This window comes from Zootoca vivipara, chromosome 13 (genome assembly GCF_965207765.1).
Source record: "Zootoca vivipara chromosome 13, rZooViv2.hap1.1, whole genome shotgun sequence".
Taxonomy (NCBI): domain Eukaryota; kingdom Metazoa; phylum Chordata; class Lepidosauria; order Squamata; family Lacertidae; genus Zootoca; species Zootoca vivipara.
In genome coordinates, this window is record NC_142596.1 from 45,094,115 (window position 1) to 45,111,068 (window position 16,954).

Sequence of the window (16,954 nt, forward strand, 5' to 3'; positions counted from 1 at the left end):
TTTACCAGCCAACAATTGCAATAAATCAATTTAGATCCATTGTTGCAGGGCCACTACTCAGTAATCCGGCACTGGATTCTATAGAAAACAGCAAGCACAAAAGTAGAAACCGCTCGGTTTATTTTAAATGACCAGCATAAGAAATACAAGAAACACATGTGGATTCTAGAGACATAATTTTAAAAAGCGCTGTGAAAATGCTTTTTTTTAAAAAAGCGTTTTGAAAAATATGTTGATTTTTGCCATAAGCTCACCACTGCAGTCTAGTGTCACTTTTGTATAATGCACTTAAAACGTTTTATTCGCAGCTGTACAGCTAGAAACAGAAGTGTAGATACCTGTCTTAAAAGCAAGTGTTCCAGCACACAAACCATCGGGGGTCATGGGCTGATCTCGTGGTTGTGTTCTTAAAATTCAAGTCTCTTATTAAAAGTTCCAGGGGCGCCAGCATCTCACTTTGCGCGCCTTTCCCTCGGCAATGCTTGGGTATATATTCCCCTGATCCACAGCGGGTCAGAATTCGGAGGCGACGCGCCCTGGTCCGAGGGGCGCGCCAGGCTCCAAAGTGAGCCCCGGGGAGACGGCGCCGCGCCTCCACCGGGCCAGCAGATTGCGCGAGGACTCCGCCAGCCCCAATCCGAGAAAGAAGCAAGCTCTCCCCGGGCCTGACTCATGAGTAGGCAAGCTTTGCAGGACCCACCTCCCCCGGGCTGCTGCCATCCTGCGCGAGGCAGCGAGCAGCCGATGCGCCCGCGCGGAGCCTAGCGAGGGGAAATCCGTCGGGCTACAGGCAGAGAGCTTTTATTTCTCCACCGACGAAGAGGCGGGCCGGGGGCGGTCTCAGCACCGGGTGTGGCTGTCCCCCCCCCCCCCCCCCGCGAAGCCTCCCAAAACCTCCCGGCGCTTCCTCGACGGCCCAACAAGCCCAGCGGACACCGCAGAGCAGCTCCACCCAGCTAAGGCAGGTAAGTTCAGACGTGGCGGCCGCCAACGCAGCTCTGTGTGCCTCTTTCTCTCCACTCGCTAACGAAACTGCGGGATCCTCCCGACCTGGGCTCGCTTTCTGCCAATTTCTGTCCCTGGGGGGGTCCCGTGGGTTTAGGGCAGGTGGGTCGGAGCAGCCTCAGCGACAAAGCCCCCTAGACGGGAGTGGCCGCACGCAGAAACCTGCGGCAGGGAGTCTTCTTCGCCAAAGCCTCAAGGCGCGTCGAGTAGTCCCAGGCTTGGGGGCGATGGGGACGCGGGTGGGAGGCGGAGGAGAAGAGGCTCGCAGAGATGAAATTGATGGACGGGGAGGGGCTCTAAATGTGGGACACGCACCCGGACCAGGGCGGGGCAGCCTGGGACTCCGCGTTTGGGTACTTCGAGGCAGCATATCCCCCGTCGAGTTTTTCGGAGCTTGCGGCAGAGAAACTCGATCCTTTCCTAGCTTTCTGCGGAGTGGGACCCACCCACCTGGAAGTTTAAGGCCCCCCTTTGCCAAGCTAAAGCCGCAGGGGGTTTATTTAGCCCAAAAGATTATGGATGGAGGGGGACCCAGTTTGGCAAAGGCAGCTCGAGGTGGTTGGGTTTTATTTCTTTATTTATTTTGTCCCCGGCCCCAACTTAGGAGGGAGGTTGGGGGCGCGACTTCGGGGCTTCCTCCCAAGCCCAGCAGTCGTGTTTGTTTGTTTGTTTGTTTGTTTGTTTGTGTGTCTCTGGGCTGCTAGCCTCTTCTCCACGCCTTCCAATTTTGCATCTGGTCATGGATGCCAGATGGCCAGGCGGTTTAATTGCCAGTACTGTACCTTCTGAGGGCAGCGAGGAGTTCATTAAGGGGAATAATGAGAGCCTGACCTTAGACTTGTTGTAGTGGCTCTCCTTTGAACAGGCTCTGGGATCTTCAGCAGGGGTTTGGGGGGGGGGGAGGGAGTTAAACGAAGATTGCCAGGTGAACTCCTCTCCTTTTTCTTTTGGGAAGACGCTCCTCTTTCTCTCCAACAACAAGGGGAAAGGAAGGGGGGGAGATTGTGAAACTAAGCGCTGGTGTGCAATAGCTCTGGGTTTCTGCTGGATTTGGCAGCCCTTGCCCCAAGTGCACTTGGCTGTGACTCTTCTCTTGGCTAATGTTCTTCATGTTTCCGAGCAGAGGAAGCTGCCTGTTTTAGAAACCAAGGCTGCCCACGCACCACGTATTTAAAGCACACCCACCCACCCGAGAAAAGAACCATGGGAACTGTAGTTTGTTAAGGGTATGGGGAGTTGTAGTTCTACTGGGAGGGGTAAGCTACAGTTCCCAAGATTTGGGGTAGGGGGCTGCTTTAAATGTATGAAATGTACGCCTTGACCCATCTAATTGGACTGTTGATCCATCCTGTCAACTGACAGTGGCTCCCTGGTGCTTCAAGGCAATTCATGGGCAGAGTTAACCAGTGGAACTCCCTCCCACAGGAGGCAGCGATGGCCACCAACGAGATGGCTTTAAAAAGAGACAAATTCACGGAGGAGAGAGCTGTTGGTGGCTACTAGCTAGGATACCTGACCCGCTGGGAGCCTGAGGGCCCCATTCCTGCCCCTCTCCACCTGGCCAGGGTTGGGGGGGGGGCTGGCAGGCTTCATAAGAACTGCTGCTGCCCAGCAAGGACTGGGGTATTTGGGGGGGGGGGAGTTTTGTCGGGAGTTATTGCTGTTATTGATAATGTTTTTTTGTATCTTTATTTTTATGTGGAAATTGTTCAGTTTGGTTATGTAGTTTCTGGTGTGTTTTATTTATTTTTATAACTACTTTGCTATGTTTGTAACTATGAAAATCTTTTCATATTGTAAGCCACCTGTTTTAACTGTGGAAAGGCGGCATACAAATAAAATGGTGAAGATGATGATGCCTGTGCTCTGCCTCCACCTTGAAGGCAGCAGTGCTTCTGAATCCTAGCTGCTGGAAACCACAGGAGGGGGAGAGTTGCTCTTGTGCTCAGATCTTGCCTTGGCATCATAGCTGCCAAGTACCCCGTTTTCCCCGGGAAACCCCCGTATTTACTTACCGTTTCCCGGTGGTCCCCCGTATCACTTCGTCTCCCGTTTTTCTCCGTTATTGTCTCCTGCCGGTGGCCATTTTTTTCCTTTCCGATTTGCCCTTCTATGGGCACCAAAAATGGCCACCGCCAGCTTCAAAAGTCACATCTACACATGTCCGGAAGTGTATAGACGCGACTTCCAGTGTCGGCGGCGGCCATTTTTGGTGCCCATAGATGGGCAGAGCGACACTGGAAGTTGCGTCGACGCACTTCCTGACATGCATACAAGCGACTTTTAAAGCCGGCGGTGGCCATTTTTGGTGCCCATAGAAGGGCAAAGCGACACCGGAAGTTACGTCGACGCAACTTCCGGTGTCACATGGCTGCCGGTCCTGGATTCTGCAGTCCGGGACTTGGAAGGTAAGCTTGGCATCTAGTTGGCCCCTGTGAGAACAGGATGCTGGGCTAGATGAGCCATTGGCCTGATCCAGCAGACTCTTCTTACATAGGTATCCAGTGATCACACCTGGGACCTTCTGTGTGCAAACCTACCTTTGTACTATGCAGTCTTAGAAACTCGGATATATAACCTAGGTGCCAAATGGCTCCTGAAACCAGGTTCACAGTCGCCAAAACTGAATGTCTAGAATGATGCCATTTTGGGGCCAATGCGACTTTTTGGCTCCTGAAATTCATTCTGATTGTGCAGATAAAATAGAACTTATAGAATTCTACAGGATGAGGAATTAGTGTATGAAAATAGTCCAGATCCAGGGATCCCCAGGCAGGGGCCTCCAGACAGTGGAGACGTCGGGCACCATCCTTGCACTCGGGCATCTCCACTTGGTTGTAAGCGGCCGATAGCCAGGGGCAAAATGCGCCTGGCAAATTTCGAACGCTGCTGCTATGGCCTTTAGCCCATGGTTGAGCCTTAGAAATTCACATTGGTGAGCAGAAGCTGAGCAATGGACCCATTTTCTTTAAGCACACTACGCCAGTGTGGTGTAGTGGTTAAGAGCGGTGGACTCATAATCTGGTGAACCGGGTTCGCATCTCCACTCCTCCACATGCAGCTGCTGGGTGACCTTGGGCTAGTCACACTTCTCTGAAGTCTCTCAGCCTCACTCACCTCACAGAGTGTTTGTTGTGGGGGAGGAAGGGAAAGGAGAATGTTAGCCGCTTTGAGACTCCTTTGGGTAGTGATAAAGCGGGATATCAAATCCAAACTCTTCCTCCCCATTGTAATTGTTGTTTTCCCCCCAGTTTGTGGGCTGCTGGGAGGGTCCTGCTCCTTGGAGAACCAACCCCCAAAAAAGTATGGGCAGAGGGAAGCTGAGTCATATGTAATTTCTGAAGGAGCCTTGTGCAACAGAAACCTTTTCTCTGCTGAGCTGCCTCTTATAATCTCTTCCGAGCATTAGTGGTTGTGCTACTGTGAATCATTCCAGTTCCGTCCACCCCGTTCTTGTAACCAAGGCAGGGAGCAGGTGCCTTGTGTTCTGAAAGATAGTTTTGTCCAGCTCTGGCTTGACTTGAGATATGTCCAAATTCATCAGTTCAAGGGTGAAACAAAATCTGAATGCCTCTGTTTACCAAACAGGCTGAACAGCTTAGAACAGTGGCTCCCAAATGTTTTCATGCCGCCATTCTCTTGGTTCCGTAAACTCACCCCCAGTGCCCCTTACCCTATAAAAAGCAGTATTGAAAATGACCCATTAAGGAAGGTGATGTTATGGACTGGTTGGACGCAGAAGGGTGGAAGACACCAGCTGGGGAAGACACCCAAGGGAAAAAGGCTCAGAGCCCGGGGAGTGTTGGTGGGAGTGTTGGGGGGGGGGAGAGAGGAAGTGTTGGAACCTAAAAGGGTAACAGGGCTTAGTGAGCAGGAAGAGGCTGTGGCAGCTGAAGCTGGAGAGGAGGGGCGGGCAAAAGGCTGGGAAGATGCAGGCTGCTGAAGAAGCCATGGAATCCCCCCCCCCCCCGCTGTGGCCAGCTCTCCCAGTACCATCGGAGGTATGAAGAGGGAGAAGCAAAGACAGACATGCTAGCACAGTCTCAGATTGCTTGGGGAAAACCCTGGAGAAGGAGGATCTTTAGGGAGCAATGGGAAGGAAGGCAGAGAGATTCAGTCCTCACAACTGTTTCATTGTTGTTGTTTGTTGTCGTTTAGTCGTGTCTGACTCTTCGTGACCCCATGGACCATAGCACACCAGGCACTCCTGTATTGCACTGCCTCCCGCTGTTTGGTCAAATTCATGTTCGTAGCTTCGAGAACACTGTCCAACCATCTCGTCCTCTGTCGTCCCCTTCTCCTAGTGCCCTCCATCTTTCCCAACATCAGGGTCTGTTTCATTAGGCTGAGATTTACTGGGAAGAGTTGCTGTGCTTACTAGGCCTGAGCTGTTTTATTTCCTTGAATAAAGAATTAATTAAAAGAATTAAGTTCACCGACACTTTGTGAGTTACCGTTCACCTGCTTCCGACGCCCACCCTGACAGATAATAACACGATAAAACGTAAAGAAGTAAAAATAAATGGCACATTTATTCAAAATCCAAACTATTTATTGTAATTATTTCAATGAAATTAATGAACTTTATCCAGTGACACCAGCTTTTCAGAGTCTGGTAGTCAGTTGCACATCCAGTGCCCCCCCCCCCGCCACCCACTTGCCTCTTAGTCTGTCCCCCCACAAGTATTCCCGCTGCCCCCCAAGGGGTGGTACTACCCAGTTTGGAAACCACTGGCTTAGAAGAAGGAAGGAAGGAAGGACTTGATGGGGGCGCCATGCAAAATTGGGACACCTCCACCAAAATTGGTAGCTTGGAAGACATTCCAGGGAGGGTTTTTGAAAAATGAATTGGTTGCTAGTGAGTAGCAGTCATGAAAGTTGTTTGTTCTCAATAGCTTTTTTTTTTTAAAAGGACATTCAATTCTTCCTGTTGCACATTCAAGGATGTGGCAATTTTCTGTGTTGCAAAGCACAGAACAGTTTGAGAAAGCTGAGACGCCAGTGCCCAGATTGTATTTGTCAGCAAAGGATTGCTTCTCCAAACTCTTATTTTTGTGTGGAACTTTTCCAGTACAGTGAGTGTGGACGGAACACAGCCTATGGAAAGCTACAACAGTAGTTAAAAATGCAACCAATTTTATTTTGGATACTGTAGAGCCCTGAACTGGGCAACCTTCAAGCTGTTATTATTTCCTTTAGCCGCAGGTCGGTAGCTGTGCTGGTCTGCCGTCGAAACAAAATAAAAAGAAAATAGAAAAAGAAAATATCTGAAGAAGTGTGCATGCACACGAAAGCTCATACCAATGACAAACTTAGTTGGTCTCTAAGGAACGTTTCTATTTTATTTCTATTTTATTTTACAGTATTTCTATTTTATTTATTTTATTTCTATTTTATTTCTTTAGCCGGTTAGCCAGATTCTATAATGCTCTTGGTGGAGGGGGGGGGGAGGCAGGAGATTGGGATTGGGATGTAAGGTTGGCATACCTCATCTGTGGGTAGGAACATAGAGTGTTGCTTGAAACTGAGTCATGCCATTGACTCAGAGCTTGGTATTGTCCGCACTGACTGGCAGCAGCTGTGCAGGGATTTTGGCAGGGGCCTCTTTCAAGCCCTTCCCGGAGATGTCAGGGATTAAACCCAGGACTTTCTGCCATGGATGCTTCAGTTGAGATTCCTGCATTGCAGGGGGTTGGACTAGATGACCCTCGGGGGGCCCTTCCAACTCTACAGTTCTATGATTCTTCATCGGAAACAGATGCTCCGCAGGCTTACAGTTGGACAAAACCTGCACTGGAGACCTGTTCCTCTTCCTCCTTGGGCTTGTCTTTTTGCTGCTGAGCTGAGATTGGCATAGCTAGTTGACGGCAAGCTCTGTCCGTGCCCAGCTTGGCCCCGAGTGGATCTCCTGTCATCTGAGACTCGGAGGCTATCCTGGCGCTTGTGCCAGTTTTGCGTTTGTTGATAGGCCTGCATTCATGCTGCTCTGAAAGCTCCTTTTGTGTCCTGGGTGCCTGGGATATTAATGCTGTGTTTTAAAAACAAGAATGATTCCCACCCCGTCTGCCGCCGATCTACTTTCTGAAAATGAGCTTTCCTGGAATTGCAAGTGATGCTGAGGATGTTTGTGAAGCAGGCAGTTAGGAGGGCATTGCCACTAATCAGTAGGGGCTGGGGTTCACATCCACAGTCGTGATCCCTTTTGGGGCATCTCAGGCAGTGTTAGAAATTAGCCAGGTGCCAGGTGCGTTTTGAGACTGGCGGGGGACCAATTGCGACCATGCAGAGATCTCTGAATGCCAGGTTGGCAATGTTCATCTCCATCTGGCTGGCTCCTTCAGCTTTCTTAAGCAGGTCAACAGAAGAGCTTGCAGCTTCCTTGATATAATAATAATAATAATTTATTATTTATACCCCACCCATCTGGCTGGGTTTCCCCAGCCACTCTGGGCGGCTTCCAACAGAAAAATAAAACACAGTAATCTGTTGTTGTTTAGTCGTTTAGTCGTGTCCGACTCTTCGTGACCCCATGGACCATAGCACGCCAGGCACTCCTGTCTTGCACTGCCTCCCGCAGTTTGGTCAAACTCATGTTCGTAGCTTCGAGAACACTGTCCAACCATCTTGTCCTCTGTCATCCCCTTCTCCTAGTGCCCTCAATCTTTCCCAGCATCAGGGTCTTTTCCAAGGATTCTTCTCTTCTCATGAGGTGGCCAAAGTATTGGAGCCTCAGCTTCACGATCTGTCCTTCCAGGGAGCACTCAGGGCTGATTTCCTTAAGAATGGATAGGTTTGATCTTCTAGCAAAACCTATTAATCTATTAAACCTAGTAATCTATTAAACATTAAAAGCCTCCCTGAACAGGGCTGCCTTCAGATGTCTTCTAAAAGTCTGGTAGTTGTTTTCCTCTTTGACATCTGTTGGGAGGGTGTTCCACAGGGCAGGCGCCACCACCGAGAAGGCCCTCTGCCTAGTTCCCTGCAACTTGGCTTCTCGCAACGAGGTGTTATGAAAAATGTACCCCAAAATGCGTTGCCTTTTAAGAAGGACAGACGCGGGTCGGAAGCTCCAAAATTTGCACTAAGTTCAGCTCCGCCGGGAAAATGACAGAGACCACACGATGCTGTCAGGAAAAACAAACTGATCCCTTTATTGCAGAATGCAAAGCTACAGCTGTAGGGTCCCTGCCTCTGGAAAGAAGGAAGGAACCCCGGGAAATGGTGAAGTCCCCCTATATACCCTCCTGTTCATGCATGGAAATCTCTGGACTAGGAGGGAGGGGGAGACAAGGGCGACGGGTGGGAGATCGGATTAGCTGGGTGCGGAGATGACTTCTCCTTTCAGATGGAGAGATGTCAATCTCTCTTCTCCTGTCGTTGATGGTGCTCCCTGTTGTTTGGCAGGAAGGGCAATCAGTCGAGATGGGTGCAGAGGTGGGGCAGTTCCTGGCGATTTCCATGGGGTGGAAGTCCGCCCGGCAGTGTTTTCCTCCAGGCCATGGAAGGGTGGGCTACGTTGAGGATGGCAATTTATTTGAATAAAGTTGTTCCAGCTAATCCCTCTATTGTCCGTGTGTCCTTGAATGGGTATAGGGTGGTAGTAGGGCAAGGTTCAGGTGGGTTGGGATCATACAGGTTTCATACAGAAAATATACCTGGAAAACATACCTAATGCAGGGATTTCTAATTAAAAGGTAGCAGTCCTGACATATACAGTTCTAAGATATAAAACAGCAATTCTAATACAGAGGCAGCGGATAGAGATTTCATGGTAAGAGAACATATAATAGGCTGTATTATTAACTTGAGTAGAAAAGGTTAACTTTGGATTTGGGCGGTTCCCCCCCCCTTCTTCTGGAAACATTGTTTTGTTCTGGGCGGAGGGGAGGTGGAGAGGGGAAATGTGTGAGTTTATGCTAACTGTTGTGCATATGCAGATCCTTAAGCCTTCCTTCAGGCAGGGTCGAGTCCTAGCTGGAGGGGTGGGGAGACAGGGAAGATGGCATTGAACAGGATTCTGGGTATTGCAGCTGTCAAATTCTGTCACCCCTCTCTGTTCATTAATAATGGTGTCCTGCAAACCCCCCCCCCAATATGATTTTATAACAATTTTATAACAGAGGGAACCGCCAGAAGGCCCTCGGTGCTGGACCTCAGTGTCCGGGCAGAATGATGGAGGTGGAGACGCTCCTTTGGGTATACTGGACCGAGGCCATTTAGGGCTTTAAAGGTCAGCACCAACCTTGACCGTCGAACCCGCTATGGGTCTCGTCCGCCCAATCTGCTGGAGCCTGTCTTCGCATGCAGGGGAAGTCCCTAACACACACTGAGGGTTTGAGGCCAATTGGGACCCCTCACCTGGTTTAGCCAGCTAGTTGAAGCTGTTCCCAAGGTGTGGCCGCTGACAGCTTCCAGGAGCCACAGGTGAGAGCTGAGTGCAGTGTGGGGGCCAAAGGTGGACAGACTACTCCAGATGGAGCATAATGTGTCCCCCACCAGAGGTGCTACCCCTCCCCTAACACCTCATAAGAGCTGTACACTGATTTAAATGTCAAAATAGCAGCATTTGCCAAGGTCACCTCTCAGGTGGGTACCATTGTCATTATAAGAGAACAAGGGAAGTGTTCATGGTGTGTTCCAGCACCTCTTTTTCTAGAATAGCTATTATTATTAAATTTGTATACCACCCTTGATCTAAAGATCACAACATAAAAATGCAAAATGAGAACACAAAATACGTAATAAAATAAAAGCAAACCAATAACCCCCCCTCCCACAAACACATTTAAAAGGGCATAGGGTGTTAGTCACCTCAAGCTTGGGTTATAGAGAAACATTTTTTGCCTGGCACTTAAAGGTATCTAAGCAGCTCTGGGAGATGAACTTTGCTCTCCGTTAACCTCCTCCTTCACAGCTGTCAAGGCTGGGGCAAAGCTGCATGGGTTAATGATCAATCGCCTTATCAACGGGGCAGATCCTGCATCTTGCTACTGGCCTGGGTGTGGCTCACCTTGGCCAAAGTTATCATATGACGTCCTCATAACTTTTGCTCATGACGAGGGTGAAGGAACAGCTCTGCGTCAAAAGGGTTTCTCAGGGGTGGGGAAATGTTTTTGGCCCGTCCGGGCAGACCTTTAGCTTTCCTCCACCCACAGGCCAAACTTTGACAGGTGGGATGAGTCACCTACCGGCCAATCACCTGGCTGTCATGGATGTCAGGTGACTGATAGGTGAGCGATCCCACCCACCTATTAGATGTTGATCCATGGGGTAGCTGGGGGGTGGGGAAGCAACACCAAGCAGGTTTGGACTCTGCTCACAAGCTGATGAAGGGAACCTCCAGTCCCGATCCCTGCAGTGATTTGCGTTGCCAGCAGATTCCACACACGGAGCATGCTGGCAGAACAGCACCCAGCAGGATTAAACCCACTCCATTGGCTGATGGGCAGGTGGGTGTGTTATCACATCCCCCAATCATTGAGCGGCTTCTTTGCAAGTCCTCCTTTGGGCGAGTCTTTCAGAGATGAGTTGGGTGTTGAGCACAGGGGGCTTTTTAGTGGTGGCTCCTCATTTCTCGCTTGGTGTCGAATTCTCTTTCAATGCCATGCAAAGCCCCTCTCCCCATATCCTCCGATATTTAAGACATTTATATACTCTGGTGGCCTACATGCCAATAAACCATGCTGGGAACAAAGCAATTTAAAAAATCTCCATGAAACCCAACGGAAGCCTGAACGCTGCTGCTTTTAAAATGCCTGGAGGAAAGTCCATCAGGGAGGTGACTTGTCTAATCTCAGTTGGGAGGAAATTATTTTGCTTACTTATTCTTCTAGGCCTGTTGACACTTGGGCTGTTTCAGTAATTTCCAGTTAAACAGAAGGGCAGGATATCTAAATACTGTATGATTACACAGTGGTACAGACGCTTCAGGTTACAGACTCCGCTAATAGTACTTCAGGTTAAGAACTTTGTTTCAGGATAAGAACAGAAATCGAATGATGGTGGTGTGGAAGGCCTCATTAGCTAAGGTGGTACCTCAGGTTAAGAACAGTTTCAGGTTAAGAACGGACCTCCGGAACGAATTAAGTTCTTAACCAGAGGTACCACTGTATTCAGGAAGTTGACTTTGCTACGTCAAACACTTTATCCATTTATCCCAGCCCTTTCTACGCTGACTTGCTAGCGGCTCTCCAGGGGTTTAGATAAGGGCATCTCTGAGCCCCAACTCATGATTGCTGTGGGGATTGAACCCGGGACCTTCTGGACGCAGGGCAGTTGCTCTGCCTGTGAGCTACAGGCTATTCCCTTGTGCTTTCACTCCTGCGTTTGTTAGGGTTTGAAGGATTGGTTTTTTAAATCTATTGCATTTTAACAGATTTGTGAGATCCCAGAGAGGACTTGCTTAATTAAGAGGTACCTAATAGATACAACAAATAAATTATGTGCCACCGAGACCACATAACACCGGTCTTGAAAGATCTACATTGGCTCCCAGTACGTTTCCGAGTACAATTCAAAGTGTTGGTGCTGACCTTTAGAGCCCTAAATGGCCTCGGCCCAGTAGACCTGAAGGAGCGTCTCCACCCCCATCGTTCTGCCCGGACACTGAAATCCAGTTTCGAGGGCCTTCTGGCAGTTCCCTCCCTTGCGAGATGCAAGGTTACAGGGAACCAGGCAGAGGGCCTTCTCGGTGGTGGCACCCTCCCATCAGATGTCAAGGAAATGAACAACTACTGTACCAGATTTTTAGAAGACATCTGAAGGCAGCCCTGTTTAGGGAGGCTTTTAATGTTTAATCGATTATTTTATTTTTCTGTTGGAAGCCACCCAGAGTGGCTGGGGAAACCCAGCCAGATGGGTGGGGTATAAATAATAATAAATTATTATTATTATTATTAAATGATGAGTAACATGGTTTGGAACTATGGTTGCCTCTTCCATGTGAGCTGCTTTCCTGTTGAGGTCCTTGGTGTTCAGTTTCTGTTAATTGGTTCTCATGGGAAACTTACAGATTCTTGCTTCATACAATTAACTCAAGGCAGTGTCAATTTACTCTTGGCAGAAAGCCACGGTCTGCCTGGCCTGGAAACTACTCTCTGATTGGTTAATGACCAGCACTGAACTCTGTTATCTGGGAATGCTAGCACAGTTGTTTCTTGTTGGGTGTTAGGAGTAGGAGTGCTGCGTATGGTTGGGGAGAGAGAGACAGAGAGGATTTATTTTGCTTTGCTTTGTATGCAGAAACTTTGCTGCTTTTATTTTCTTTTAATAAATCCTGTAAATAGTTATTCTGTGTCTAGCCAACTAGTCATTTCCACCTCAACTAGCTTCTGCGCTGTGCAGGAAAACTCTGCTATGTTTGGGCTAAAGCCACTAGAGCTATGCCTGATACTTCAAAATTCTAAGAGTTTGGCAGGTATGTAAGATGAGGAAAAGGCGCCTCTGCTTTGGACACCCATCTAGCCCCCAGAGCACCATTTTTGTATGTTATTATCTGCTTATGAATCACAGAATCATTCTGTTGGAAGGGACCCTGAGGGTCATCTAGCCCAACCTCCCCTGCAACGCAGGAATATTTTGGCCCAAGGCGTGGCTCAAACCCAGGACTCCGCGATTTAGAGTCTCATGCTCTCTCTCTCAGCTGAGCTAGTCCAGCTGGCTCTCCTTGATATCCCACCTTTCCTCCTCACTCCAAGAAGAAATGGGGATGGTCTTTGATTAGAATGGCAGCAATTATCGATATTCAGAACCCTCAGAATTTGAAGCATGGGGAAGCAGAAATTTTATAATTTGGCATAATATTTGGTTTAATAGATACATATTTGTATAATTTGGAATAATTGGTTTGATATGATTGATTTGTAAGTGAAAATTTAATAAAAACTGATTATTATTTTTTTAAAAAGAAAGAAATGGGGATGGTCACCAATTTGGATGGCTTCGAAAGAGGATTGGGCAGTTTCATGGAGGAGAAAACTATCCAGGATGGCTAAGCTCTGCCTACACAGTTAAAGGCAGCAATACTTCTGAATACCAATTGCAGGAAACCAGAGGAGGGGAGAGAGCTCTTGTGTTTGGGTCCTGATGCTGGGCTTCCCATTGAGGCATCTGATTGGCCGCATCAAGAAGAGGATGCTGAACTAAAGTAACCATTGGGTGGCTCCAACACACTCTTCTTAAGTTCTTAAGTTAGTGAGGACAGGCGTAGGGACTTTCCGCCGTAAGCAGGCAGATGGAGCAACAGAAACTGCAAGTAGCAATGTGTGAACTGTACAGAAAATAGATTTTGCCCTTGCAGTTACTGTGGGGGGTGATCGGCCCCTGCCTGAATGAAACGATTGTCTTGGTGAGAGCCTGATTTGGAGGGAAAATGTGTCCAAGAGCAAAAACGAAACCCACAATTTTCACTTTGCGGAACAGGTGGCGAGGAGAGGCTGGGGCAGTTTTTTATTTCTGGGGTGGGTTGCTCATTTGGGCTTGGGTTTGTGGCTTGTTTCTTTGGCCCATTCTTCGGGGAATTCCAGCTTCCTTCTCGAATCTTCTGCCTTGTAACTTACTGGGAGAAGTGATTCTTTTACAGCTTCTCGACAAATCGCTTCAGAGAGGGAATAAGCAGTGGAGATGTCTGACCATTTCCCCCCTGTTGGGTTCCTGTCAATCCTAGTTGGGTTTGCATGCCAAATGGACTGCATCCTTGAGGGATCCGGCAAGATCTAGTTGCCGATTCCCTCTCTGTTTTCCTTGTTGGGACACGCTGCCCCTGGGAGGCTCCTTTACCTATGTGGGAACCTGAAAACAATTGTGCCCGGCTCTGGATTGATCTCCAGCAGAAATGTTTCTCCTTTTAAGATAACCATGCAAATGCCCACCACTTTATGAAAGACGCTTTTCTCTTTGGCTTCCTTCTTCTTCTGTACCGCATTGATAACCAAACTGCATTCCGTGTATGACACCTTTTCACCTGAGCCACGCCTGTTTGCCCAACACCTGATGTCATAGTTGATGCCTGGCTGAAAATTTGGCTCAGCCAAAGGAAGGTGTGGTTCGGCCAAGACAGCAAAATCTTATGCCAAGTGCTTTCTGGAGCGCTTAGCACGGCACTTTAACCGCAAAGGTCTTGCAAAGAAACGTCGCCTGGTGTCATCGTGATGTCAGGTGACTGACAGCTCTGTTCGCTTGTCAGATTTGATCCACAAGCTGAGGGGAGGGCAATAACCTATGGTCACCAGATTTTTTTCCAATGTATCCGGGGACACTTTTTTTCTTTTTGAAGCTGAGTAGCAACAGGGATGGTGAGGCAAAAGACCCTGGGCCCAAGCACACATGCATATTGTATAAAGGTGCAAAGCCCTTCCACCCTGTGAAACATAAATGCACAGTTTTAAAAAAAACTGGGCAATGGTGCGCCGCCCGCCCGCCTGTAACTCCCAAGCCTTCCTCAATCTCCTGCCTCCTTCCCCCTTTGTTTTGACAGATCGGGGGAGGTTCGGGAGTCGCGGGAGGGCGGCTGTTGCCCAGGAGGGGCGCAAGGCGCATGGTTTCTCTCCCACGCAAGGTGCAAAGCCCTTCTTTTGCACCCTGTGAAACATAAATTCACAGAATTCTTTTTAAAACCGTGCAACGCCTGCCCGCCTGAGACTCCCCCGATCTGTCAAAACAAAGGGGGGAGGGGGCAGGATCATAGAATCGTAGAGTTGGAAGAGACCACAAGGGCCATCCAGTCCAACCCCCTGCCGAGCAGGAAACACCATCAAAGCATTCTTGACATATGCCTGTCAAACCTCTGCTTAAAGACCTCCAAAGAAGGAGACTCCACCACACTCCTTGGTAGCAAATTCCACTGCCGAACAGCTCTTACTGTCAGGAAGTTCTTCCTAATGTTTAGGTGGAATCTTCTTTCTTGTAGTTTGAATCCATTGCTCCGTGTCCGCTTCTCTGGAGCAGCAGAAAACAACCTTTTTTCAGAAACCCATGCTGACTTTTAGTGATCACAGAGGAGATCTGTACCGCCGGACGTCCCTGGTTCCCCTTCGGCAGTGGCAGCAGCAGCGAGCAGCGAGCAGCTCCTGAAGCCAGCCAGAGCCAACTGCGCTACCAGGGTGGCTCTGGGCTGCTGAGGCTGCCGCTGCCACATTTCCCAGGGACAGATTTGCAAATCTGGGGACTGTCCTCAGGAATCGGGGATGTCTGGTAACCCTACCTACAGTAATCAATCTGGCTTGATCCTGTCCCCCACCCCTGCATGAGAATTTTCACAAGGCTGTCCTGGTGTGAACTCTGTTCTCATGCTTTGCAAAGTTTGGTGAAGGTGCAACAAACCACACCTTCCTGCCACTTCTCCTTCCGCTTTGGGTCTGAGTCATGGTGGCTATTGCTGATACCCGTAGTTAGCACTTCCTGATTCAGGGACTTGTGATGAGATAGGACTGCTTTTTGTTGGGGACTGCGGGAAGGAGAGAAGCAAACACAGAGACGCCCCTAGATGATTTTGACATTACAAAAAAAAAAAAAAAACCTAGGAACTAATTGAAGTGTAGGTGGGTTCCTATGAGGCAAGACACAGTGATAACAGCAAGAACCTTTATTGAACTACAGTGGTGCCTCGACTTACGAATTTAATCCATTCCCAAGGCACCTTCGTAGGTTAAAAAAATTCGTAAGTTGAAGCAACCCCATCTAAAAATTTGTAAGTCGAAAAAATACTATCTAAAACTGCCGCGGTTTCCGTTTGGATGTCGAGAAATTCATAAGTATGCGTCCATTTGCCCCATTCGTAAGTCGAAAAATTCGGTTGGGAAACAGGGGCAAAGCAACTGCTTATATACATTCCTGAAAGCCTGGGCCTCTCCCACTCCCAACATGATTGGCTGTCTAAACTTCCAAGCTGCGAATCACGACTCAGAGCTCAAGGGCCAAGGACAGAGGCCCAAATCCTGAAATGTTCTGTGATTGGGCATCATATATTGAATCAGAACACATGAGCTCAGAATTCTTAGTCCCGACTCAAGCTCAGGCAAACACAGATCACTGAATACATAACACCTAGTTTTTATTAAAGATTTTCTAATGTTGCAAGCAAGCAAATAAACAAGGAAAAGTACATATGGCATCTCCATTTTCAATTCATAGTCTTTTCCACTGGTACCGTGATGTATGGGAAACCATCATACTAGAAAAGTTAACCAAGAACAGGCATCCCCAAACTGCGGCCCTCCAGATGTTTTGGCCTACAACTCCCATGATCCTTAGCTAACAGGACCAGTGGTTGGGGAAGATGGGAATTGTAGTCCAAAACATCTGGAGGGCCGAAGTTTTTAAACTAGCACAGGGGCAAGCGAAAGAGAATGCCTTTGCCTCAGTGTGGCTCCCCTTTATCACCTACGTACAACACAACCAGACAATGACCTATACCCAACAGCATATGAATCAATATACAGTAACTAATCTGACCCAACAACCCCCATACAAACAAACAAACAAACAAACAAACAAACCATAATGCAACCAAACGAATGCAACCAACCAAGATCTGGACCCTCCAATCTCTCACAAGGCCAATAAAAATAAATATTATCTATAAATAGAGGACCTACCCATGTAATGCTGACACAAAACCCTACACCAGTGATGGGGAACCTATGACACGCGTGTCAGACATGACACACAGAGCCCTCACTGCTGCCCCATCGGCCCATATTCGCGCTGTTCTTGTTGTCCCCCCCCCATTTGTTCTCCCGCTCCTCCTCGCTCCTCCTCACGCTACAACTTGTTAAAACCCGGATCTTTTGTTGTTGTTGTTGCTGGTAGCCAGAGATTGGTTTGTAACCCTTTCTGTGCTGCTTTTTTCTGGCGCTTTGGCAGACTATGTCGGTGCTGCGTGTTAGTTCCAGCGAAGGTATTATTCGTCATTTATTTCTATTCTCTTCCCCCCTCCCAAAAGCAAAGCAAC

The 16,954-nt window shown here is 48.5% G+C and overlaps 1 protein-coding gene across 3 annotated transcripts in view; it reads left to right on the top strand.

Annotated features, from left to right (window-relative positions):
- The first annotated feature begins 505 nt into the window (after positions 1 to 505).
- The window catches only part of LITAF (lipopolysaccharide induced TNF factor), a 40,621-nt gene continuing 24,172 nt past the window's right edge, over positions 506 to 16,954 (top strand). The window contains exon 1 of one of the 3 annotated variants that reach the window (XM_035131771.3): positions 506 to 965. The gene's annotated coding sequence lies outside the window, so the exon portion shown is untranslated. Of the gene's footprint in view, positions 966 to 13,202; positions 13,352 to 16,954 lie in introns of those variants that run through there. The other 2 variants (XM_088657359.1, XM_088657358.1) reach the window with 2 other exon arrangements.